At 35.3% G+C, this 27129-nt stretch overlaps 1 long non-coding RNA gene across 1 annotated transcript in view; it reads left to right on the forward strand.

Annotated features, from left to right (window-relative positions):
- LOC128555252 (uncharacterized) overlaps positions 1 to 22053 on the forward strand; it is a 43218-nt gene extending 21165 nt beyond the window's left edge. The window contains exons 2-3 of the long non-coding RNA XR_008369918.1: positions 17491 to 17839; positions 20799 to 22053. This is a non-coding gene — a long non-coding RNA (uncharacterized LOC128555252). The remainder of the gene's footprint in view (positions 1 to 17490; positions 17840 to 20798) is intronic.
- The last annotated feature ends 5076 nt before the right edge of the window (positions 22054 to 27129 follow it).

Below are 27129 nucleotides of genomic sequence, written 5' to 3' on the forward strand. Positions count from 1 at the left end.
AAATTTAAAAATATATAAATATTTAACCTGAGATTCCTGCTTTCGATATATGATTATCACAGGTTTATAGTTCTTATCACTGCCCATGCATTTTTTTCTTATAAATAATAAAGCAAAAAGAGTATATGAAATGGACTGATGTAGGAATGATTTTTATGCCCCCGAAGGGAGGCATATAGTTTTTGAACCGTCTGTCTGTCGGTCTGTCAGTCTGTCGGTCTGTCGGTCTGTCCGCATTTTTCGTGTCCGGTCCATATCTTTGTCATCGATGGATGGATTTTCAAATAACTTGGCATGAATGTGTACCACAGTAAGACGACGTGTCGCGCGCAAGACCCAGGTCCGTAGCTCAAAGGTCAAGGTCACACTTAGACATTAAAGGTTATTGCATTGATGGGCGTGTCCGGTCCATATCTTTGTCATCGATGGATGGATTTTCAAATAACTTGGCATGAATGTGTACCACAGTAAGACGATGTGTCGCGAGCAAGACCCAGGTCCGTAGCTCAAAAGTCAAGGTCACACTTAGACATTAAGGGATAGTGCATTGATGGGCGTGTCCGGTCCATATCTTTGTCATCGATGGATGGATTTTCAAATAACTTGGCATGAATGTGTACCACAGTAAAACGACGTGTCGTGCGCAAGACCCAGGTCTGTATCTCAAAGGTCAAGGTCACACTTAGACATTAAGGGATAGTGCATTGATGGGCGTGTCGGGTCCATATCTTTGTCATCCATGGATGGATTTTCAAATAACTTGGCATGAATGTGTACCACAGTAAGACGACGTGTCATGCGCAAGACCCAGGTCCGTAGCTCAAAGGTCAAGGTCACACTTAGATGTTAAAGGTCTTTTTTCATGATAGTGCATTGAGGGGTGTGTCCGGTCCATATCTTTGTCATTCATGCATGGATTTTAAAATAACTACGCATAAATATGTGACACAGTAAGACGACGTGTTGCGCGCAAGACCCAGCTCCGTAGGTCAAAGGTCCTAAACTCGAACATCGGCCATAACTATTCATTTAAAGTGCCATCGGGGGCATGTGTCATCCTATGGAGACAGCTCTTGTTTTTCCTTTTTTATTTCTTTTTAGCTCACCTGAGCAATGCTCAGGTGAGTTTTTCTGATCGCTCGATGTCCGTCGTCCGTCGTCCGTCGTCTGTTGTCTGTCGTCCGTCGTCTGTCAACATTTAGCTTGTGTATGCGATAGAGGCTGTATTTTTCAATTAATCTTCATGAATATTGGTCAGAATGATAACCTTGATGAAATCTAGGCCGAGTTCGAAAATGGGTCATCTCGGGTCAAAAACTAGGTCACTAGGTCAAATCAAAGAAAAATCTTGTGTATGCGATAGAGGCGGTATTTTTCATTTAATCTTCATGAATATTGGTCAGAATGATAACTTTGATGAAATCTAGGCCAGGTTCGAAAATGGGTCATCTCGGGTCAAAAACTAGGTCACTAGGTCAAATCAAAGAAAAACCTTGTGTATGCGATAGAGGTGGTATTTTTCAATTAATCTTCATGAATATTGGTCAGAATGATAACCTTGATGAAATTTAAGCCGAGTTCGAAAATGGGTCATCTCGGGTCAAAAACTAGGTCACTAGGTCAAATGAAAGAAAAACCTTGTGTATGCGATAGAGGCTGTATTTTTCAATTCTTCTTCATGAATATTGGTCAGAATGATAATCTTGATGAAATCTAGGCCGAGTTCGAAAATGGGTCATCTCGGGTCAAAAACTAGGTCATTAGGTCAAATCAAAGAAAAACCTTGTGTATGCGATAGAGGCGGTATTTTTCAATTGATCTTCATGAATTTTGGTCAGAATGATAACCTTGATGAAATCTAGGCCGAGTTCGAAAATGGGTCATCTGGGGTCAAAAACTAGGTCACTAGGTCATATCACGTAAAAACCTTGTGTATGCGATAGAGGCTGTATTTTTCAATTGATCTTCATGAATTTTGGTCAGAATGATTGCCTTGATGAAATTTAGACCAAGTTCGAAAATGGGTCATCTGAGGTCAAAAACTAGGTCACTAGGTCAAATCAAAGAAAAACCTTGTGTATGCAATAGAGGCTGTATTTTTCAACTGATCTTCTTGAAATTTAGCCAGAATGATTACCTTGATAAAATCTAGGCTGATTTAGAAAATGGGTCATCTGGGGTCAAAAACTAGGTCACTAGGTCAAATCGAAGAAAAACATTGTGTATGCAATAGAGGATGTATTTTTCAATTGATCTTCATGAAATTTGGTCAGAGGGATTGCCTTGATGAAAACTAGGTCGGATTTGAATATGGGTTATCTGAGGTCAAAAACTAGGTCACTAGGTCAAATTAAAGAAAAATCTTGTGTATGCGATAGAGACTGTTTTTTTTCAGTTGATATTTATGAAATTTGGTCAGGTTGATTGCCTTAATGAAATCTAGGTCGAATTTGAATATGGGTCATCTGAGGTCAAAAACTAGGTCACTTGGTCAAATCAAAGAAAAAACTTCTGTATGTGATAGAGGCTGTATTTTTCAGTTGATCTTCATGAATTTTGGTCAGAATGATTGCCTTGATAAAATCTAGGTCGAATTTGAACATGGGTCATCTAGGGTCAAAAACTAGGTCATATCTAAGAAAATGCTTGTTTTATCGCAAGAGACCAATTTTTTGGTCCAGTCTTAATGAAAATTGGTCAGAATATTTGTTTCCATGAAATCACTAGGTCAAACATGTTTTACACTGTTATGGAGTGTTTCTTAGGTGAGCGACCTAGGGCCATCTTGGCCCTCTTGTTTTTTTTTGCATTCAAAATTGAAAAGCGTTTGTAATGGTGTAACGGAGGTGAACTGTCTTTATTTTAACCATTCTGAAGTACATATTTCATCACGGGAAAGATTTTGTTGCCGCCGCGGCCCTGGTTTGATTACCAGCTCGGGCATGTTTTTTTTCTTGATTTCGCATTTTCATGATGCTAATGCTCTTACATCATAATATGTTCAATTTTAAAGAAAGATATTTTTACCCTAAATCTTGAGTCCAGTCCCTTTCAGGGGACCTCTGTGGCCGAGTGGTTAAGGTCGCTGACTTCAAATCACTTGCCCCTCATCGATGTGGGTTCAAGTCTCACTCAGGGCCTTGAATTCTTCATGTGAGGAAGCCATCCAGCTGGCTTACAGAAGGTCAGTGGTTCTACCCAGGTTCCCGCTCGTGATGAAATAATGCACGGAGGGACACCTGGGGTCTTCCTCCACCATTAATAGCTGGAAAGTCGCCGTATGACCTATCATGTGTTGGTGCGATGTTAAATCCAACAAAACAAAAAAAAAACGAGCTGTCTCCATAGGATGACACATGCCCCCGATGGCACTTTGAATGAATAGTTATGGCCGATGTTAGAGTTTAGGACCTTTGACCTACGGACCTGGGTCTTGCGCGTGACACGTCGTCTTACTGTGGTACACATTCATGCCCAATAATTTCAAAATCCATGCATGAATGACAAAGATATGGACCGGACACGCCCATCAATGCCATATCATGAAATATGACCTTTAACATCTAAGTGTGACCTTGCCCTTTGAGCTACGGACCTGGGTCATGCGCGCGACACGTCGTCTTACTGTGGTACACATTCATGCCAAGTTATTTGAAAATCCATCCATGGATGACACAGATATGGACCGGACACGAATGCACTATCATGAAAAATGACCTTTAATGTCTAAGTGTGACCTTGACCTTTGAGCTACGGACCTGGGTCTTGTGGTTGACACGTTGTCTTACTGTGGTACACATTCATGCCAAGTTATTTGAAAATCCATCCATCGATAACAAAGATATGGACCGGACACGAATGCACTATCATGAAAAATGACCTTTTAACGTCTAAGTGTGACTTGACCTTTGAGCTACGGACCTGGGTCTTGCGCGTGACACGTCGTCTTACTGTGGTACACATTCATGCCAAGTTATTTGAAAATCCATCCATCGATGACAAAGATATGGACTGGACACGAAAATGGCAGACAGACTGACAGACGGTTCAAAAACTATATGAATATAAAAAAAGTCCATTTCAGCCAAATGCTTGCTAATAACTCGTCTGATTGGTTCAAATAAAAATAGATTTGTGGAAATGAAAATAGCAGTATTAGAATTTCAATTATACAAGAAGTTCTTACATAAAGTAGAGGACCGATCACTTTAGTCATTTGGTCAGTTATTGTATGTGTAATTGAGGTTGCTATTTTTATGCGTACATTAACACACTAAATACATCATATAAAAACACCGAAGTGTAGTGTAATCACACAACCAGAGCAGGTTAAGTTTGACAATTTTTATTAAAAGACCGACGTTTCGGCTTCTACAGAGCCTTCTTCAGGGTACAGATATCATATACAATATTTCTAAAGTACAAAAATCCGGTGTTTTAGTCACGTGACCATTAGCTAAAAATAGAATCCGGTGTTTTTCTTAAATAAAGTAGAAAGTTATGTGCAATTATATATATCATGGAAATAAAGTAGATATAAAATAAATGCAAGTGTTATATTGTCTATTTGAGTTTGTTTAGAATAGAGTGTATAAATGTTTTCTTAGGTCCGTGATTTTTGTCGTGGTTCTCATCTTAGCAGAGTGTTTCTGTGCTTGATGATTTAGCTGTGCTATGTTCAAACTTGGCGTTGTCTCTCAGTCGTGTACAAGATTGTGGTTCTTCATCTGGTATCTGTATGTGTTCTTTAACTGGAATGTTCATAGATGTGGTCGATCTTGATCGAAGTCTGGTATAAATGATGTTTATGAGGATGCTGTCCTTGTGTTTTAATACTGTGTCATAAAGGAAGATGGCTGATTCTGAGTTGAATTTGCTTTTGATCTTGATTGTGTTATGGTGACAGTTTAAGGCTAAAGTGAAGGAATTTGACTCCTTTCGAGTGTGAAGCGCTATCATTGGGATATCATCAATAAACATCCACCATACTATTGGTGAGAGCGGATATCTTTTTAGAAGTTCTTGCTCGAAGTAGTGCATGAAAAGTGTTTCGTTGCTCGGGGCGCATTTGGTACCAATTGTCGTCCCTGACTTTTGTTCATATAATTTTCCAAAAATGTGAAAGCAGATTTTTGTAAGGATCCAGTATAGTAATCTGAGTATTATTCCAGCTTTAAGCTCTTTTCCTGGTCTGCATTCAAGGCCTTGTGTGGAGGCAAGTATTTCATTTTGGTATGGCGTAAATACATTATAGTATGCTTCTACGAAAAGTTATCCTATAAATTTTATTTAGCTGATAAATCAGTATGACTGTTTAAAACTTAAAATTTTAGATTTACAAGTCAGATTTGATTTTACAAATGTAATACTTAATGTGAACAAGTTTCAGGGCCATTGCAACTAAAGTTGGCATCTTAAAAAATATGGGTAACCCTGTAAATGCGTCTATTGCGTTTCACAAGCTAATTTTCTGTAACTGAATTTGTTTATTTTACAGAAAAGGTTGCACATGTACATTCTAAGAAAATATAGCCCGCTTAGCTCAATAGAGAGTGCATTTGATTGTGGGCTTCGAGTCTGATGCACAGTTAAGGCGTATGTTTTCCCTGAATATTTGACAGTGCCTTTACAGAAAAGCATGACTGTAATGAATATTAAACTAATATATAGTTAATCTTTGATGAATAGCGATGTTCACTAAAAGTCTTCTGTTTGTTACATATTAATCGCAGACACTTAGTTTTTATGATGTGTTCGTTAAACATTAACTGCTAACAGTATCTGAGTCGTACTGATCATTGCATATTCATTGCAGATACTTTAACAATTCTCCATGTTCTGTTCATATTACCCACAGATACTCACAAATTTTTAGTGCTCGTAGCATATTAGTTGCAGACACTTCGAAAATTTCTGAGGCTTTGTTACGAGAGTTGTACATACTTAGAAAATTTAATAGATCATTGCATATTCGCAGGAGACACTAAGATTATTTCAAGAGTTAAAACTTATGTAGAAAATATTAAGCTACAAATTTCTTAAGCTGTTCACCACATATTAGTCAGAAGCTCACCGGAGAAGAAGAGTTTTAGGTGGTGTTCACTGCATATTCGCCAAAGCTATTCATTACATATTCATCAGAACTATTCATTGCAGAGCTCATTTGCATGCAAAAAATTAACATGGAACGAATATGTGATTAATAGAGCCTGTGATGAATATACAATGAACTTGCGACTAACATGCAACGAATTTTTCCTGTAGCGAATATACTGTGAAGGATCTGTTTGTTGCATATTCGTGCCTTTAACATTTAACAAATGCAAAAGCTTGCATTCACTGAATGTTAACTTCACATTTGCTGCACATTCATCACACATATTCATCGCAGGGCATTTTTTTCGGTAAGGGTGTGTCTGAAATCATTTAACTTCCATCTATGACGCAATGATTCATATAGCAAGGGGCAGGACGTGTAGTGGTTGCACACTTGGTTCAAGCGAACAAAATGGTTGCAAACTTACAAAATGGCGGATATTTTCTGAAATCATCGCGTGTTCGCTTGTTTTTTTATCAGGTAAGTGGGTTTCTATGGTATTTTGGACTGTATGGATATGTGCATGCAACAGTTCTATGTCTACGTCACACTCGGTTTTGCGTTTAGGTTGTAGATATCAAATTCTCGAAGTTATTGAAGTTATAAAATGGTCATGTTCATGTTTTGATATTTGAATTGCGTCGTTTCTTGCCGTTTTATACATTTTAATGATCAAACTAGCCTGTTTTAGGGACATTAAACGAGACAAAACAACTAAATGTGAAGGCTTCTATAAACGTTTGGATCTGCATGTTTTAAGGACAGTGCTAAACCCAAATAAATCTTGTTCAAGCTCTTTTTTGTAGCAAACTTGTACTTCAAGCAGTTTTTGTTGCAAACTTATTCTGAGAAAATAGTGTCCAACTATCGGAGAATGTTTATTGTGAATGTGGCTGAAGAGCAAATCATGAATTTCCTCAAAGATGCAGCAGATAGCTCGACATTTCATAATTCTATTTCTAATCACGTGTATCGACGTTTGGGCACAAAACAGAGATTTATTTTTAGCTTTTTGTGATTTTGGAAAATCAGAGAAATAATATGGTCAATGTTTTGCTATTGTGTGCACTAGTCTTGTGTGTATCTTGCCCAAGAAATTACTTAATACAAACAGTGTAATCTGACAAGTTCTCGTCTCAATTCTTTGTCCAAATTCTAAGTTTCTATCTCCATTGACCTGTATATATAACTGACAGAAAATTTGTAAAAGATATTTTACATAAAAGAAATATTATAATCGAACTAATATATAGCAAACTTGTGTTTTAATTTCAATCGATCTGAAATCTACAGTATTGTATTTCCTTATTCAATTTATTTTTTCAGGCAAAAAAGCAAGACTTAGACCAGCGATGGGAATTCTCCCTTCCTCTGGAATGTGATATTTGCGAAAATAAATTTTGTTCATGGTTTGTGCTTCAGCGTCATTTGTCGTCATATGAAACATCAAACTGTCAGGATACAGGATTTGTTCATAAAAACTGTTTTTCGTAAAATATTAGTACATGTAGTTTTGATAGAAAAAAATGAAACATTTGTATACAACAGCGACGTAATGTTTTGAACTCATTAAAAGTTATAGTAGTTGTTTATCCACCTGCGCAATCTTGCGTCGATATAACATGATCATAATACAATACAAGGCTATTGAGTGTTGGTGATAAGATACCTGTAAAATACCCCTTTACGGACATGCGGCATATTTCATATTTTGTTTCTGAAACATAAATCGTCGTCTTTGAATATCTTCTGTCATACTTCTGTGTATCAAAACAATAACTAATTCGATACTAACACTAAAACACATGGACACTGTACAATGAGAGTAAAACTGAGATAAAATGTTTAACTCATCTATGTTACAGTGTAACATCTGCAGAAACATGAATGTAGTTCCTATCATTTTATCACATGCTTAATTTTATCGTTTAAAGTTTCTGATTGGAAAATTGAATGGTTTTAAACAGAAAGAAGAAGTACCACATACAACTTCGGAAGAGGCAAAACCCAAGTTGCACGGTATCCAAAAAGATGTAATCTTGGACACAAGCAACTTTATTAAGGAAAAATTGAAAACAGTAGAGTTGGCATTTAAATTTGTGGTGGCAGTCAACAGAAAACATCATCATTATGAGTGTTCATTTTCAGAGAAGTCTGATTTAATCGCAGCCAAACATTTTCTTGTTATAGTTTATCAATTTCAATCCACTGTATACAGTGTAACTGTTGCGCTGTATTTTACATTGTGAGTTCGCTCAAAATATAGTCTTAGTGGACACATCGACTTTGTAATGTGACGTAACTGGTTGAACACCTCTTGGTATGTCATTTAATTTTCTTAATGTTCCATACTTTGGTACGCTTCCTTTCCTTCGGTTAAACTCGTGATCTCTGCAATAAAAAAGTAACACTGGTAATTTGTGTAATATATTGTAGTGCAAAATTAATGTAATATAAAAAAACTGAACATAAAACGTTATATACCGTTGCAGTTGACGCTTTTGTTTTGTTTCCAACAATTAAAATAAATTTTGCAAGTAAATGGCATTTCAGTGTTTGTACTTGCCATTCATTTCTATAGCAATACTTATATGTCTTCTGTATTATGGCACTACACTGCAATTAATTTACTTTTCATTACTGGTTGGTAACAACATTGCTTGTGTGTACTATAATATTACACAAAAAATGTATCTGACTTTAGGTTGCTGAAATTGTTGGTTCAGAATAGGAATAGAAATAAGAATAGGCTTACAAAACTTTATAAATTGTCTTTGATACCAATAACACTTACCTAATGGTTATTTCTGATATATGTGTTAGCATAGTTTGTTCAACTAATGCAGATATATGTTCATGCTCTTGGGCCATAATACTAGTAGCGTCTGACATTCATAGCATCTAGACCTGAAAAGATCTGAAAGAAAACAACTGCATGTTAAAGTCCTTGTCTGTATAGTGTGTATAGGCAGACAAGATCAAAAAGACAAAATGTACATAAAGACAATGTCTCCGAAAGTTTATATAATTAGTTTTATTTCTGCTTGCAATGTAGACAACTGAATCTACAGGGAAGATGTTAAAATTATGTAGGAACACTAACCCTAATCCTACCAGGTTTCAAGAAAACATGATAAGGTTTTTTATCAACAGTTATATTAAAATATCAAAGGGCCATTTAATGTTATAAAAAATGCACGACCCTAAATATGAAAGAAATATTCACGAGTTGCACGATAAACATCCTGATAGTTGGACACTATTTTCTCAGAATAAGTTTGCAACAGAAATTGCTTGAAGTACAAGTTTGCAACAAAAAAGAGCTTGAACAAAATTTATTTGGGTTAAGCACTGTCCTTAAAACATGCAGAGCCAAGCGTTTATAGAATTCTTCACAATTAGTTGTTTTGTCTCGTTTAAGGGCTCCAAAACAGGCTAGTTTTATCATTCGAATCTAAAAACGGCAAGAAACGACGCAATTCAAATATCAAAACATGACCATGGCCATTTTATAACTTCAATAACTTCGAGAATTCGAAATCTACAACACTGAAACGCAAAACCATGTGTGACGTAGACATAGAACTGATGCATGCACATATCCACAGAGTCCAAAATACCATAGAAACCCACTTACCAAATAAAAAAACAAGCGAACATGCGATGATTTCAGAAAATGTCCGCAATTTTGTAAGTTTGCAACCATTTCGCTCGCTTGAACCAAGTGTGCAGCCACTTCACGTCCTGCCCCTTGATTTCACAACTATTTGTTTTGAAAAACAATTACACCAATTGATAAAGAATGTTTCAATGCGTATTTATGCACTTTTGTATAACTTCTTTTTCAGTAGTTTATTTAAAATTTTGAAAAAGGGATCTGATGTGAAGCATGACTAATTTATATAAAAACCTGCCAAGCGCAATCTTCTGGCTTTTATATGGTAGTTGGGGGTTTACCATGAAATGTTTCTAAGGGAGGCTCAAGAGGGGAAATATTTTTAAATATTTTAGATTTAAGATATTTAAAAAATGTGTTCAGTTTACTGTTTTTAATCATGCAATAAATCAGTTAGACAATACATACGCGTGTGTTACCGGCGAGTATCATCATGCTTGGGAGAATCTCAGGGAACATAATTTGATAGCAAACTCGCCTCTACGAGGCTCGTTTGCTACCCAAATTACATTCCTTGAGATTCCCCCGCGCATGATGATACCAGTCGGTAACACACTTTTATGTATTATCTAACTTATACTTATCATTCATTTTAAAAAATAAAGAATCCTTTTTAAAATGTCACAAGTTTTCACTACCCTGAATTTTAATCTTTAGATTAAATTAAATTATGATATTAACTTGTCTATGCAGAAATTGTTTACTTCTTATTATGCCTCCTCCCCCCCACCCCACTCCAAGTTTTACTGTTCTACTGTAATCGGCCGATTATAGGTCGCACTCGTGTATAGGACGCAGTGAAAAAATATCAGCAGAATTCTGGAAAATAGCTTATACCCACTTAATTATCACTTATCCTAATTTATGTTTGTCTGAAATTTGCTATAGTTTCTACGAACTCGCCGGTTTTTTTGCTAAATAATTGTCGATATTTTTGCATGTTGTGCAAGTATTTAAATTGGAAAGCATAAACTCTGTGTAAGGACTAAACTGCCGCATCCTCTGATCACTCCATGAATACTGACGCCAGTGAAAACGAAAGTACAGTTTGGCACGTGGCGGTAAAATGACGTAATTTTAAGACTGGTTTGCAAATTGTTTTGAACATCAGTCTATAATCGTGCATGCACATGTTCAGGGTGATACATCGTACTGCGGATGTAGCTAGTTATTTAAGAAATAATAAATCTGTTCCTATATTTTATCAGTTAATAAAATATGGGCAGGAGTTTGGATGCGTAATAATTAAATCACGAGTGATTTAATTTTTACGCATTGAAACGACTGCCCATGTTTTATTAATTGATAAAATTATTGGAACATATTTATTATTTCGATTCTAACAATGCAAATAATTCGCATTTAACAGTACTACATTTTCAGCTTAATACGTCATTAGGGACATATGCTGTTACAACTTATCCCCTATGGTTAGAAAGAGTTGCATAGCCATAGGAACGTATAGATATTTGTTTCTTTTTATCAGAATTTTGAGAAGTATTTATGAATTAGTCATCTAACAGCTCGCAAACTAATTATGAAGAGAATCATCAAATTACGCGAGTTGACCCTGTGTTACAAGTTACGAGCTTAACCTTATATGACGTCACATTATTATGACGCATACTCTATGTCATACATTTATGACGTCACCGCTGAATCTTAATTAAGCTAATTCAATTCGCTCGTAAAGATCAAAATGTGTTTTACGGTCCTACACATAAGTCAGTATGACTTTTTATCATATTTGTGTTTTTGAATGCTGTTTTCAACCGTTTGGCCCTGAAATATTTCGTATGTAATGGAACTAAAGTAGAAGCTCTTATGCCACAATCATAGAGGATGAAATGTAACAGCCAACCATATTTTATCATAGATTCATGTATAGGCGATTTCGCTGTATGTTTATATAGCAATTGCTGCAGATCGTGTTAGAATGAGCTGTAAATAATGGCGTGTTTTGAAAATCTGTATGACCACTGGTAAGATTTAACATTATTTCAACACATTTAAAATAAGAAAGATGTAAACAGCAAATTTTATCAAAAGTGGAATGATTCCTATGCCCAAAAATACATCCATATAGCTGGCAACGTGCACAAGCGAGTTTATAAATAGGCTGATGTTCCGTTTGCTCACTGTCGAATCTTTATTTTTGTGCATATTTTAGTAAAACGGTAAATGACGATTAATCGAAATTCTGAATAGGCAGTTCTATTTTATTTTCTATTCAATATTCATACGAAAAATCCTGGATATTTGACTATAACAGTTTTTTTGCATCACCCAAATGAATTTTGTCACAAGTGTACGGGGTATAGACATTTGCCGTACAGGGTATAGACCGTTTTCAGAAATATCCTGTACGGTGTATAGACGAAGAAAGTTGAGATGTACTGAGGGTTTCATGCAATATGATTGCTTAAAGTTAATGCTGTTAACCCAATATTTAACCATACACTTTCTTTATGTTTTACATAATTTTATCGTCACTTTTAGACCATTAATTGCAGCTCATGTGGTCAGTTAAAGTAGGACAGGTGTTATGTTTCTGATAAGTGTGTCAGCTTAAAACAATATCTAAACCAAACTTGTTAAACGAATTAGCAATACTGATAAAAACAGAGATCATGTTTTTTGCCCAGTCAATCTTAGAGTCTAAAATTTCGTAGGTTTTGCAAGAGATTATGGCCATTATATTTCCATTTTATCTTTTAAGAATGTACAAATGTGGAGCCAAAACATGAAGCTTAAAAAAAGATGGTGGAACATTATTTTATGAAATCTCATTTCATTTCGAAGTATTATTGATATGCTTATTCTTCTTTTTTTTTATTAATAGTCATTTATGTATATCTGCATAAAATTGCGATACATTATACAATGAGTTGTCAAAAGATGCATGCTGCAAACATTTAGGGGTCTTTCTGATAAAAGTTATAATTTTTTAGTACTTACATTCATATCTTTTATGCTGCATTCATTTTGAAAACTGAATCTATGAAAATAGAAATGTTTAAGATATCAAATCAATTTTGCTTTTGAATTATGCAGGTACTCATGTCATTTTTAGGGGGGTGTCAAATTAAAAATATCATTGTCACAGTGACTGAGATTCCAGAAACACTATCCACTATTTAACTGTACAGCACTTTGACCTAGAACTGTCAGATTTCATTAGATATGCCCAAAAACAAAATGTTGTTTGTGCCTATGCGAGAACGATAAGAACACTTTAAGAAATGTCCTAGCATTGTTCTTGAATAGTGTTCAAGAACTGTACTAGAACTAGTCTTCCCATGGGAACAAATTGTGCACCCCTTGTCGCAGATTTGTTTTTATATTGCTATGAAAGAGATTTTATGTTTGGCCTTTCTCCATTACTGCATTTAATAATACATCACGCTATCTAGATGATATACTTAATATGGATAATCCGTTTTTTGCTCAGTTGGTGGATAATATTTATCCCCGTGAGCTGCAGTTAAATAAGACTAACAACTCAGATACTACTGCTTCATTTCTAGATTTACATCTCTCAATTTACGACAATTTTATACATACCAAAATTTATGACAAGAGGGATGATTTTAATTTTAGTATTGTAAATTTCCCCAATTTGGATGGGGATATACCCCAGGCTACATCTTATCACACTGGCCATAGCTTTATCAGATCAAGTGGTTCCAACGTTGTTTGAGCGGTGAATTTTACGCCAATCAGATGGAGAAATATGGCCGATACTACAAAATTCTGGTATTGTAAGTATGATTCTAAGGAATTTCTACCTGTTTTATAACTAATCAAATGAAAACGATGGGTGCACCTGGAGTGCAAATGTGTCTATGTTTTAGCACATATGTCCATTTAGCTGAGATTTGTGCCGTTTATTCAAACACTTCTGTACAGTCCGGCGGGGGAAGGAGATTTTTGACAGTTTTTGACAATATCGCATCAAATTTAGTGTTAATCGGGAACAAGTAACTGTTAAAACACCTTTTATGTAAAGGGCTACCTCTTAAAACAAAGCGTGTGTATTTTCATAGAATTATTCAGGGTTATTTCTGAACAATCGGCCGAAAACCTAATGCAACGCCGTTTCGAGTGGGTCGTTATGCAACGCAATCAAGTGGATACCGTTCTGTGTCTTACTTGCGAAGTCTTATCCGTCTTAAAAACAGTCATTAAAGCCTAACAATGAATAAATTTAGTGAGTTTTATAGCATTATAATGATCCCGCCATTTCTAATATATTGTACATCGAACAATATCATTAAGTAAATAATAGTAATCGTTCGTAAAAACAAGAACCAGTTCACGGATATCTATCTCCTCCACGAATGGTACTGAACAGCATACCAAAATCGGGTTGACTCTTTAAATCAGTATAGTTACAGTTGGTTACTTTTTAGTCCCTTAAAACCAATGCATTGCGATTTCATTACTAATTTGTTGTGCATTTAAGCTGTTCATACAAAATAAATAAAATTTGGTCCATGATAAAAGTATTAATCAGTTGTTTGTCAGATTTTCATTCATATTCCTGTGGTAGCGTTCATTTATTTTCAGAGAAATAAATCACAGAGAACGTTAAAATTGGCCAGGGAAAAGACAATATTTTATTTGTCCTCCATAAAACAGAAACGACGTAATAAACCTCTATGGTCCCGTTCAAAAATGAAAATACAAATGAAATACAGACACCAATGAAAGAAAATAAACCGGACCAGCAATACTAATAGAGATGTGCCACAGTTGTACTATTTAACTGTCTCTAACCAAAGAAGAAAAGTGATGTTTGTCAACGGTACTTATTCGATTTGATAAGAGTTAGAAATATTGTAAAAATAATGTATCTTTTGCTTCAGAAAGTTGTCTCAGGACAGCCTCGTCGCTTGCAATGTCTAAAAGATCTGTATCTTCCTCTGTTAATTCTTCAAACATTTCATCTCATAAAACTCATTCTTTTAATACCTTATTGTGAACAGGTTTTTTTTCTTGATATTTTGGTGCTTGAAGTTGGAGTTAGCAGTCTTTTCGTTTTGTTTTTGTTTTTTGTTGTTGTTTTTTTGTGTGTGTGTTTTTATTCACTTTGAGGACATGGAGAAAATGCTCTTTTTTTTAATCGTTTGCTTGATGACACGTCTCTATTAGTATTGCTGGTCCGTTTATTTTCTTTCATTGGTGTCTGTATTTTATTTGTATTTTCATTTTTGAACGGCAACCATAGAGGTTTATTACGTCGTTTCTGTTTTATGGAGGACAAATAAAATCTTGTCTTTTCCCTGGCCAATTTTAACGTTCTCTGTGATTTATCTCTCTGAAAATAAATGAACGCTACACCAACAATATGAATGAAAATAAATACAAACAACTGATCAATACTTTATCATGGACCAAATTTTATTTATTTTCTTATGAACAGCTTAAATGCACAACAAATCAGTAATGAAATCGCAATGTAATGGTTTTAAGGAACTAAAAAGTAACCAACTGTAACTATACTGATGTAAAGACTCAACCTGCTTTTGGTATGCAGTTCAGTACCATTCGTGGAGGAGAAATATCCGTAAAATGGTTCTTGTTTTTCGAACTATTACTATTATTTACTTAATGATATTGTTCGATGTTCATCCTTGCTTTATGTTTTTGTGTTGATGTTTTTTGACAATTTCCACAAAAATATGTTAAATGTTAAGCTAACATAAAAATGTAAAAGTACAATATATTAGAAATGGCGGGATCATTATAATGCTATAAAACTCACTAAATTTATTCATAGTTATGCTTTAATGACTGTTTTTAAGACGGGTAAGACTTCGCAAGTAAGACACAGAACGGTATCCACTTGATTGCGTTGCATAACGACCCACTCAAAACGGCGTTGCATTAGGTTTTCGGCCGATTGTTCAGAAATAATCCTGAATAATTCTATGAAAATACACACGCTTTGTTTTAAGAGGTAGCCCTTTACACAAAAAGTGTTTTAACAGTTACTTGTTACTGATTAACACTATATTTGATGCGATATTGTCAAAAACTGTCAAAAATCTCCTTCCCCCGCCGGACCGTACAGAAGTGTTTGAATAAACGGCACAAATCTCGGCTAAATGGACACGTGCTAAAACATAGACACATTTGCGCTCCAGGTGCACCCATCGTTTTCATTTGATTCGTTTTTTAACGGGTAGAAATTCCTTTAAATCATACTTAAAATACCGGAAATTTGTAGTATCAGCCATATTTCTCCATCTGATCGGCGTAAAATTCACCGCTCAAACAACGTTGGAACCACTTGATCTGATAAAGCTATGGCCAGTGTGCTTATGGGATATATATTTCTCAGTTAATTCGGTTTGCAAGAGCGTGTAGTCATGTTAAGGATTTCAATGAACGTAACCAATATATTGCAAATAAGCTTCTTCAACAGGGCTACCGTTATTAGAAATTACGTAAATACTTTGCTAAATTTTACTATCGTAATTCGGATTTGGTTTTGAAATACAATATAGCAATTTAAAGACACTTCTGCGAGAAGGTATATCAAAACCCGTTTTTTATGGGGATGTGGTTTACAATCTTAGTGAGATTTTGGGTCATGGCAATTTTCCAGTTGTATTTAGTAAAGTCATTAAACGTTAAAAGAGGTTATGACCCAACTGTTTTGAGACACACCGCATGTTTGGTGTACAGCCCTTTTACAGTTGGACGCTACGCTTTCCTCTTTGATTGTGTCTGACGGAACAGTTGGAAGACTCTATGATAAGTAGTTCTTAAATCCCACCGGGACTGGGCTGTTTTGATTTTCGTCTTCTGGCCTGTTTCGTCTGGCCCTTAAGGGTGTTTCCCTTTGTTGCTCTGTCTTCTACAAAGGCATTGAGTACATGCGTTTTAGGTTCTTAAGGGTTGCATTATATATATATATAATACAAGAGCATTTTTGTGTTTTACATTACATGCCTTCTGTTGCCTTTGTGTATGTTAGGGTTTCACCTGGCGAGGATAACTTTTATTTACACTGTCCTGTGACTTTGGAACATGGTTGGGGTAAGAGTGAGGTTAGGTGCACCATAAACCGGTTTAAGCTCCCCAGTGGTGGTTTTGCCACTGACCATTCCAAGGCGGTGCCCCACTGTGTTCTTTTATTTGTTTGTTTTGTCCTTATGTGTTTGCTTTGTGTGTGTGTGTATGGTGTGCGTGTGTTGATCATATGCGTGTTTGGGGAGGCGGCGTTTTTAGAACGTGGCTTTCCCTGTTGGATATTCTCCCTTGTTTTAAAGTATGCAAGTACATTTTTAGAAATGTTAAATTGGACAAATCTTCAAGAACAATTGTTCTTAAATATGTTACAGTTTCAATTCAAGAACAGTTCAAGAATTATATTTTAGGAACTATTCTAGGATACTCATTCCTAAAACAAAGTTCTTGAACTGGAACTGTAACATTTTTAAGAACAGTATGTTCTTGAAAATTTGTCCAATTTAACATTTCTAAAAATGTACTTGAATTGTTCTTGCACATTTTAAGACTAGTTCTAGTACAGTTCTTGAACACTATTCAAGAACAATGCTAGAACTGTTTGAAAAGTGTTCTTATCCTTTTCGCATAGGTAAAGTACTGTACGGCAACTTAAAATATTTCTTTCATTTTTATACTGTGAAGCTTATATTTATGTTTGGATATTAATCACTAATTATGTAATACGCCTGTTTTTCAGACGTGGCTAAGTTGGACATAATATGATTATCGGACTGAAATGAAATGCAAGTGATAATTACGTCAGGAGATAAGCTGCCTGGGACATGTATCAAGCTGCTGACATCAGAGCCCCCAACATTTGGAGATGAGCCCCTACCTGTCCACAGGAAATACACTGAAAGCGGCAAGCCATCAGATACAGTCGGCACACCAGTTGCTTGCAGAAAACTATATGTCCACAATAGGCAACATGCAGCAACCTAGAGCACAACTATCCAGGGTAACAAACACTTGGCAGACTTGTTGAAATGCCATGGCTGTTGTTGGTGGAGGAGCCGACGAGTTAGAAAACAGACTTACAATACCAGGTATGATATTGAAGAAAGAGATCAGGCATTTCAAATTTGATACAGAGACTTAAAAGCATTATTCAGCAATAATAATATTAAGTTTTCAGTTTGGTTCAAACAAAATACAACAATTCTTTAATTAAATGAAATAACTTGTTTCAGGTAAAGATTTTGTACAGTGGTATCTTTAAATTGTAATTTTAATAGAAATACCACAGTGTACTGCCATTATTTTACACTTACTAAGTTTCTTGCTTATATCAATATATGTGTTGATGAAATGAAAGGATCGGGATTCATTATATACAGGTACTGGTACAGAAAGCTATACTGAAGTTTTATGCTTTGATTTTTACAGTACCTTCACCTGAGATTCTTAAACTTTGAGGGCTGCTTGCGGTGAGCACGATATAGTCGTCACTTTTGGCGGGTCGGTGCATGTGTCCGTGTGTGCGCCCGTGCGTCCGTCCGATTTATACCTTGTGACCTCTCTAAAGGCCATATTTTTCATGGGATCTGTATGAAAGTTGATCTGAATGTTCATCTTGATGATATCTAGGTCAAGTTTGAAACTGGGTCACATGCGGTCAAAAACTAGGTCAGTAGGTCTAAAAATAGAAAAACTTTTTGACCTCTCTAGAGGCCAAATATTTCATGAGATCTTCATGAAAATTGGTCAGAATGTTCACCTTGATGATATCAAGGTCAAGTTCGAAAGTGGGTCACATGCCATCAAAAACTAGGTCAGTAGGTCAAATAATAGAAAAACCTTGTGACCTCTCTAGAGGCCATATTTTTCATGGGATCTGTATGAAAGTTGGTCTGAATGTTCATCTTGATGATATCTAGGTCAAATTTGAAAGTGGGTCACGTTTCTTCAAAAACTAGGTCAGTAGGTCAAATAATAGAAAAACCTTGTGACCTCTCTAAAGGCCATATTTTTCATGGGATCTGTATGAAAGTTGGTCTGAATGTTCATCTTGATGATATCTAGACCAAGTTCGGAACAGGGTCATGTGCGGTCAAAAACTAGGTCAGTAAGTCTAAAAATAGAAAAACTTTGTGACCTCTCTAGAGGCCATACTTGTGAATGGATCTTCATAAAAATTGGTCAGAATGTTCAACTTGATGATATCTAGGTCAAGTTTGAAACTGGGTCACGTGCCTTAAAAACTAGGTCAGTAGGGCAAATAATAAAAAAACCTTGTGACCTCTCTAGAGGCCATACTTTTCATGGGATCTGTATGAAAGTTGGTCTGAATGTTCATCTTGATGAGATCTAGGTCAAGTTTGAAACAGGGTCAACTGCGGTCAAAAACTATGTCAGTAGGTCTATAATTATTAAAATCTTTTGACCTCTCTAGAGGCCATATTTTTCAATGGATCTTCATGAAAATTGATCTGAATGTTCACCTTGTTGATATCTAGGTCAGTTTCGAAACTGGGTCATGTCCGGTTAAAAACTAGGCCAGTAGGTATAGAAATAAAAAAACCTTGTGACCTCTCTAGAGGCCATATTTTTCATGAGATCTTCATGAAAATTAGTGAGAATGTTCACCTTGATGATATCTAGTTAAATTTCAAAACAGGATCACGTACCTTCGAAAACTAGGTCAATAGGTCAAATAATAGAAAAACCTTGTGACCTCTCTAGAGACTATATTTTTCAATGGATTTTCATGAAAATTGGTCAAAATTTTTATCTTGATAGTATCTAGGTCAAGTTCAAAACTGGGTCACAAGAGCTCAGAAACTAGGTCACTATGTCAAATAATAGAAAAAATGACGTCATACTCAAAACTGGGTCATGTGGGAAGAGGTGAGCGATTCAGGACCATCATGGTCCTCTTGATTAGAAATTGTTGACGCACGACGGACATCAAGCAGTCACAATAGCTCACCTTGTCACTTCATGACAGGTGAGCTAAAAAGAATTGAGTAAATACTTCTGTCATTTAAGACATGTTTTGTCACTTTTAGCTTGACTATTCTTGGTTGAAATTTATTCAGATTATGGTCATCTGACTTAAAAAATTTGGTTGAAGTTTTTATATTGCCATAATAAAATTTCAATATGTATTAAAATTTTATAAGATAATTCAGTTGCAGAAGTCTTGCTAAGTTATGGCCTATGACTTGGATTTTGTTGAATCATTGAGTGTGCTACTGTCTTTGTATAGACAGCTTTTATTATAAAAATGAAGAAGAAAATAAATCCTTATAAACCTCTTTTTGATTTTCATTAAGTCTGGTCTTAAGCATTAGTATTATGTCTCCCCCATAGGTGGGGGAGACATACTGTTTTTGCCTTCACCATCTGTCAGTCCTTCCACATTAAGTTTGTGCGGCTTTCACAGGTCAAACTGCTGGCCAGATTTCGACAAAACTTCACAGGAGTGATCAGTACCAAGCCTAGTTGTGCATACCGACACATTCTGCTTGGCACAAAATTGCCTTCAGAGCTAAAGATAGAAAAATCTTATCCGGCTTTCGTAGGTCAAACTGCTGGCTGGATTTCATCGAAACTTCACAGGAGTGATCAGTACCAGCCTTAGTTGTGCATATCACTGGCACATTCTGCTTTGCTGCGCAAAATGGCCACCAGAGTTAAGAATAGAAAAATGTTGTCCCGCTTTCACTGGTCAAACTGCTGGACAGATTTTGATGAAACTTCGCAGGAGTGATCAGTACCAAGCCTAGTTTTGCATATCGCAGACAGTTTCCACTTTGCTGCACAGAATGGCCACCAGTTGACTTTGGCACTGCATACCAACAAACATGCCCTTCTTCCATCCTTAGAATACATAGGGGGGAGACACATGTTTTTGTGACAAAAACACCTTCTAGTTTTGACTTTGTAATGTATATTACTTTAAAGAGATAGATTGGACATCACTTAGTCTCTCAAGTTGAAATAAAAAAGTCATTAAGAGTAAGTTTTGCTTTGTTTAAATATAACAGTAGCTTTAACTTGCAGTTTCAGATGAACTCAGGTGAATGTCTAAGAAGGTCCTCTAGAAAACTCAGTCACAGGGAACAGGGAAAATACAAAAGAAAATATTCAGGAAGTTTACCAGCAAGCAGGAGTTAGGTCTTTGGTAGGAGAGGAAAACAGGAAGATTTTTTGTATTATCAATCAGTTATTAAGCAGTCACTCAAGATTAAACGCACACTGGTCAAAAATTGATCTGACAAAATCAGCAATGTGCAGCCAATGCAAGGTTCCAGAAACAGTACAACATTACATTTTTCATTGTGCCAGATTTACACAACAGAGAGAGATACTTGAAAGAGACATAGAGACAATACTAAACAGGGAAAACATTAATTGTGGTAACATATCAATGGCTACCCTAGTAGGAGAACTGGCTGATATCAGGGTTGGGGCAAGGAGAGAACTGATAGATGTTTTCAGCCAAAATATACAAAATTCTGGTCGCTTCAGCAGCGAATCAGAATAAACTCCTTCCCAAAAGTGACATATATGCAAATGAGTTTAATTAAGTACAAAGGATGACAATGATGTTGCATCACATTCGCACACGAGTTAACAGCTACACGATAGCGAACTAGAACAACAACAACAAAAGAAAAGGTAATTGTTCAAATTAGGAAGTCAGGCAAAACTAAGGAAGAATTTTCTAACACATAATTTTAGGTTTAATGAAACAACTGTAAATTCTTCAATGGGAAACTTCAGTGTAAAGATCAATATTTTTGAAACAATGTAAATTATCTGCAAAACTATTATATAACCAACACATGCTTTTAGACAGTACACAATTGTTTTGAATCTAAGAAGAACATAGTCAGCCAAGGTCCAGTCAATGAAGAGGGATTTTTCAGTATTGTATCAATTTTAAACACTTGTGTTATTTTATATTTTGTTACACCAAAATTAAATGGCTGACATAGCAAATTAAGGAAAATGTTGTCAGATGTTACATAATCTACAAGCAGATGTACTAAATACAATAGAGTTACTATAACAGTATCTAGATCTGGGATGCTGTATTCGGCTCGAGTGGATTTTTGCCAGATCTGATCTTGCGAGGCACGCAAGCGCCGATTGTGATCCAACCTTGCAAAATCCATGAGAGCCGAATACAAAATCCCAGATCTAGCTACTGTTGTAATGACCCTTTTATTATATACCTCTACCTTTTTGTTTGTTGTTTTATTATTGAACGAAATCTTCATTGTTTATCGATATTAAAACGTAACTAAGTGATGTTTTTATGTGTGCTATTTATGAAACTGTGTCAGGTCATGCATATTAATGAAAGTAGTCCGGCAGCATACAATAAAGAAGGTACAATACGGAATTTAAAAGGTACAATACAGATTTTTTTTGGCCTGTTCAATACAAGCCAATTTTTTTACAGAACTTACATAGGTATATAATAAAGATACATATTTAGGAGATTTTCCAGTTTTATAACCAAAAATCTGGCAATCTTTTAACAGTTCATAGTTCCGACTTGACACTTTGTTGGAGGAAGGTGACAGTACAATTCAGGCCTGTAACTGTTCAGGATGGGTCCTGATTTTAAGCCTTTGACTGCCAGAATAATCCTGTATAATTCTATCTAAGAAAGAAATTTAAGGTTTGAGAGTATGGTGGATTTTGACTTTTTTCATTATTTACACTTTAAGGTAGTTGACCTCCTGTTTGAAATTATCTTGGCAGATTTGAACCAGAGTTTGTGTTGGTTTTTACATGTAGAATACATACAGAATAGGCAGAGTTAAATCTGTACAGAAAAAAAAATCTGGACAGAAAAAAAAAAGTGTGCCAAACATTAAATCTGAATCTGAAAAAAAAATGTAATGTCTGTACAAAATCTGTACAGACATAATGAAGTCTGTATAAAATAATGTCTGTACAGAATCTGTATAAAAGTCTACCCAAATATTTGCTGAAAATCTCATTAATAGATGCACAGGGCTTCAAAAATAGACATTGAACTTTCTTTAAAAGTAAAGATAAAAACAACTGTAAATCTAACTTTTAACATTTTAAATTGCCTTTAACAGAAATATTTATAATCTCACCCTAAAAGCCACCCTGATTTCTTTAAAATTCTGAAATCCCACCCTGAAAAAATAGCCTTAAGATATAGGTACATGTTTCGGAGAAAAAAGTTTGAACGTCATCAAATCAAAGAAAGAAAGCATTGTTTTACATGAAATTTTAACAGCATATGAAACATTTATATTATTCTACAAAACCATTGTCAATTTACTCATATACATGTATATATTGAATTCCAGAAAGGGACTGCATGAATGGTCCATGCCCGCCCGCTTAGCTCAGTAGGTAAGAGCGTTGGTCTACAGATCGCGGGGTCATTAGTCCTCCACCTCTGATTCATGTGGGGAAGTTGGCAGTTACTTGCGGAGAACAGGTTTGTACTGGTACAGAATCCAGGAACACTGGTTAGGTTAACTGCCCGCCGTTACATGACTGAAATACTGTTGAAAAACGGCGTTAAATCCAAAATAAACAAACAAACAAACAAAAGCATGAATGGTCCACACTTCGGAATAGTTCAGCACCTTTAAAAACTCACCATTTTTAAAAAGCTGTTACATCATCACAGTCTTCGTTTTGATGCATTTGCAATATCATGCAAGTGTTTAAACTTAACATAACTAGGTAAAACATCGTTTTGGACAATTGTTTACATTTATTTCTTTACAAATGGCATTCTTATTTAAAGGGGGACAACTCATTTAGAATATTTTAAGTATCCAACTCTTTGGGACAGAACAGTTAAACATGCATTGGACAGATAAGTTGTGTCAGGATGCTGTTCATTTACTAAAAAATCTGTTGTTTTGTGAAAGTCCTACCAAGTTTGCTTTTACTTCTTATTTACAATAAGCAGATGAAAGTGCGTTTGCATTTCTGATAATTTTGACATATCCTCATATGAAAGCGGATTTCCTTACAAATTTACAAAAACTGCTATCTGTCTATCTTATGTAGAAGAAACCCAGCTAAGTCGTAATGTTTCTGAAATGGTTTAAATACATCAGACTTAAGTTAATGCAGACATCGAAATAAAGTTCAATTAAACTACCAACTGTTATAAGGCACTGACCTTTAGATCTGGCTAAAAACAATCCTTTCAAATTGAAGTTTGGTCATATTATGAACATTGGAATATAAGTTTTTGTTTCTAAAATGTTTTAAAAATTCCAAATCAAGAAAAAAAGATGACCACATCGGGAATCGAATCCCGGACTTCACGGCAATAAAGACATTTTCCCGTCGTCGTAACCAATAGCGCTAAAGCTGCATTAGTGAATTATGTCTTCAAAATATAGATATTTATAATCGAGGCAGTTTACCTTGAGTAAAGCGTTACAAATGCTTTTCGATTTTCATCGTAAAAAGTAGTAAAAACAGCAAATTCTCCTGTGTTTCCGTAACATATAGTTTGTTAGTAATTAAGTTTTAAAGCCTTCTTAAGAAATGTAGCATAATTTCCAGATATCTAAAAAAAAAATTTTTTGTTGTCGAACGATCTGGAGACCAGTCCCTTTAACAAACAAATTCAGTGACTTTGGTATCCCCCGCCAAACGGAATAAAGGTTACACCCTTGAAGAAGCATTCTCTGTCTATAAAAGAGCACTTAAATGCAATTTCAGTCTTTTTAAAAGTTACTCACTGCTTATTGAAATATTGACACCGGACAAACAAAATGGAATAAAAACTATTTATGTAATAAATATATGATTGCACAGAGCCATAAATCTTGTCTTCATCAACCAAACTAAATGAAACTTGCAGTGCCGCATTGCTCTATAACAGTTAACATTTCTACCATGTTTTATTAAAATCCTTTCACCCATGCCTGGGATATGACTCCGGAGAGACAGAAAACGTAATATACATATAAAAATACATGTACAAAGGGCCATAAATCTTGTCTTACTAAGGCAATCTGACCAAAACTTCCTTGGTGGCATTTCTGTATACAGCAGTTAATAATTTTACCATGTTGTATTTAATTACTCCAAACCATGTCATAGATATGACTTCGGATGAACGGATGGACAGACAACACCAAAATTACATCCCTCCGCCTCCAAGGTGAGGGATAATAATATGTTGGCTTACAGAACCAAAACACACTTTCAAGATGGCTTTCATAAGAAAATGAGACTGGAGAACTCAAAATACACATACAAAAAGAAATGCTTTTTTTTTATGATGTGTAACGTATAATTATTACATTTTTAGCTCATCTGATTTTTTGAAAAAAAATGATGAGTTATTGTCATCACTTGATCGGTGTCGGTGTCGGCGTCGGCATTGCCTGGTTAAGTTTTATGTTTAGGTCAGCTTTTCTCCTAAACTATCAAAGGTATTGCTTTGAAACTTGGAATACTTGTTCACCATCAATAGCTGACCCTGTACAGCAAGAAACATAACTCCATCCTGCTTTTTGCAAGAATTATGGCTACTTTTGGACTTAGAAAATATCAGATTTCTTGGTTAAGTTTTATGTTTAGGTCAACTTTTCTCCTAAACTATCAAAGCTATTGCTTTGAAACTTGCAACACTTGTTCACCATCATAAGCTGACCCTGTACATCAAGAAACTTAACTCCATCCTGCTTTTTTCAAGAATTATTGCCCCTTTTGGACTTAGAAAATCAGATTTCTTGGTTAAGTTTTATGTTTAGGTCAGCTTTTCTCATAAACTATCAAAGCTATTTCTTTAAAACTTGCAACACTTGTTCACCATCATAAGCTGACCATGTACAGCAAGAAACATAACTCTGTCCTGCTTTTTGCAAAAATATGGCCCCTTTTGGACTTAGAAAATATCAGATTTCTTGGTTAAGTTTTATGTTTAGTTCAGCTTTTCTCCTAAACTATTCAAGCTATTGCTTTGAAACTTGCAACAGTTGTTCACCATCATAAGCTGAATCTGTACATCAAGAAACATAACTCCATCCTGCTTTTTGCAAGAATTATGGCCCTTTTTGGACTTAGAAAATCATGGGTAGGACAATTTTTCTATTATACAAAAAAATCAGATGAGCATCAGCACCTGTAAGGCGGTGCTCTTGTTTATTGTCAGCATCAAGTTGATTTGATAATAAGAGAAATATGCAAATAATGCATATTTTACTCTGTATTTTAATATTTTCTGTACTTTGTATCATATTGTGTTAAATATAACATCATGCTTTGAATTATAAGATATCAGTGAGATCTTTTTAAAGATCTCATAAGATTATCTCAAATGATCAAAGGATTAACATGGCTTCAAGCGTGCATGTTCAAGGGTTGATCCAGAAATAATGTCACTTTGTACATTGCACATTTATTATCCCGTGCCGATGAAATCGGGAGGTGGGTATTGAAATGGCGTTGTCTGTCCGTCGCGTCAGTGTGTGCATCCGTGTGTCCGTCCGCAGCCATATCTCAGTAACTAGCAGGTAGAATTTCATGAAACTTGAAATAAAAATGAACCAACATACTGCGATGATGCCTGTCAAGTTTTGTTTTTGATTGGTCAATTTTCCTTAGAGTTATTGCCCTTGATTTAATGAAAAATGCCCAAAAATGTCCGTCCGCAGCCATTTCTCAGTAACTGTCATGTAGAATTTCATAAAACTTGAAATAAACATGCAGCAACATACTGCGAGGATGCCCATCAAATTTTTTTTTTGATTGGTCAATTTCCCTTAGAGTTATTGCCCTTGATTTAATGAAAAATCCACGTCTGCAGCAATTTCTCAGTAACAAGCTGGTAGAATTTCATGAAACTTAAAATAAATATGAACCAACATACTTCAATGATGCCTGTCTTTTTTTTTTTTAATTGGTCAATTTTCCTTAGGGAGAGGAACTATATAAGTTCTCTTTCGTTCTTATCCCTTTCGTATTTGTATTAAATATGTATACCTGTAAAAATTTAAATTGATGTATTTTCGAAATAAATATGTTTAAACTAATTTTCCTTAGAGTTATTGCCCTTTATTGTTTAAAAATCTACAGATTTGTACATAAAAAACCAACCAATTGGTAGAATTTCATTAAACTTCTTGGTTGTTTTTACTGTTCATGAAAGAATCACTATTTTTGCATGCGGCGAAAAGATGTCAAAGGTCAAAGGTTAACATGAAACTTGAAAAACTGCGAATTTAGCCTTGTCGGCTCTCTAAGTAGGACAGTTTTCATCTGATCTTCCACAAACTGTTTTAAGCAAATAATTTAAAATTCATACACAATGTAATGAGGGGGCGGAGCTATATCTCTCACAGTGTGAAAATATAGATTTCAT

Source organism: Mercenaria mercenaria, chromosome 2 (assembly GCF_021730395.1).
Source record: "Mercenaria mercenaria strain notata chromosome 2, MADL_Memer_1, whole genome shotgun sequence".
Lineage (NCBI taxonomy): Eukaryota > Metazoa > Mollusca > Bivalvia > Venerida > Veneridae > Mercenaria > Mercenaria mercenaria.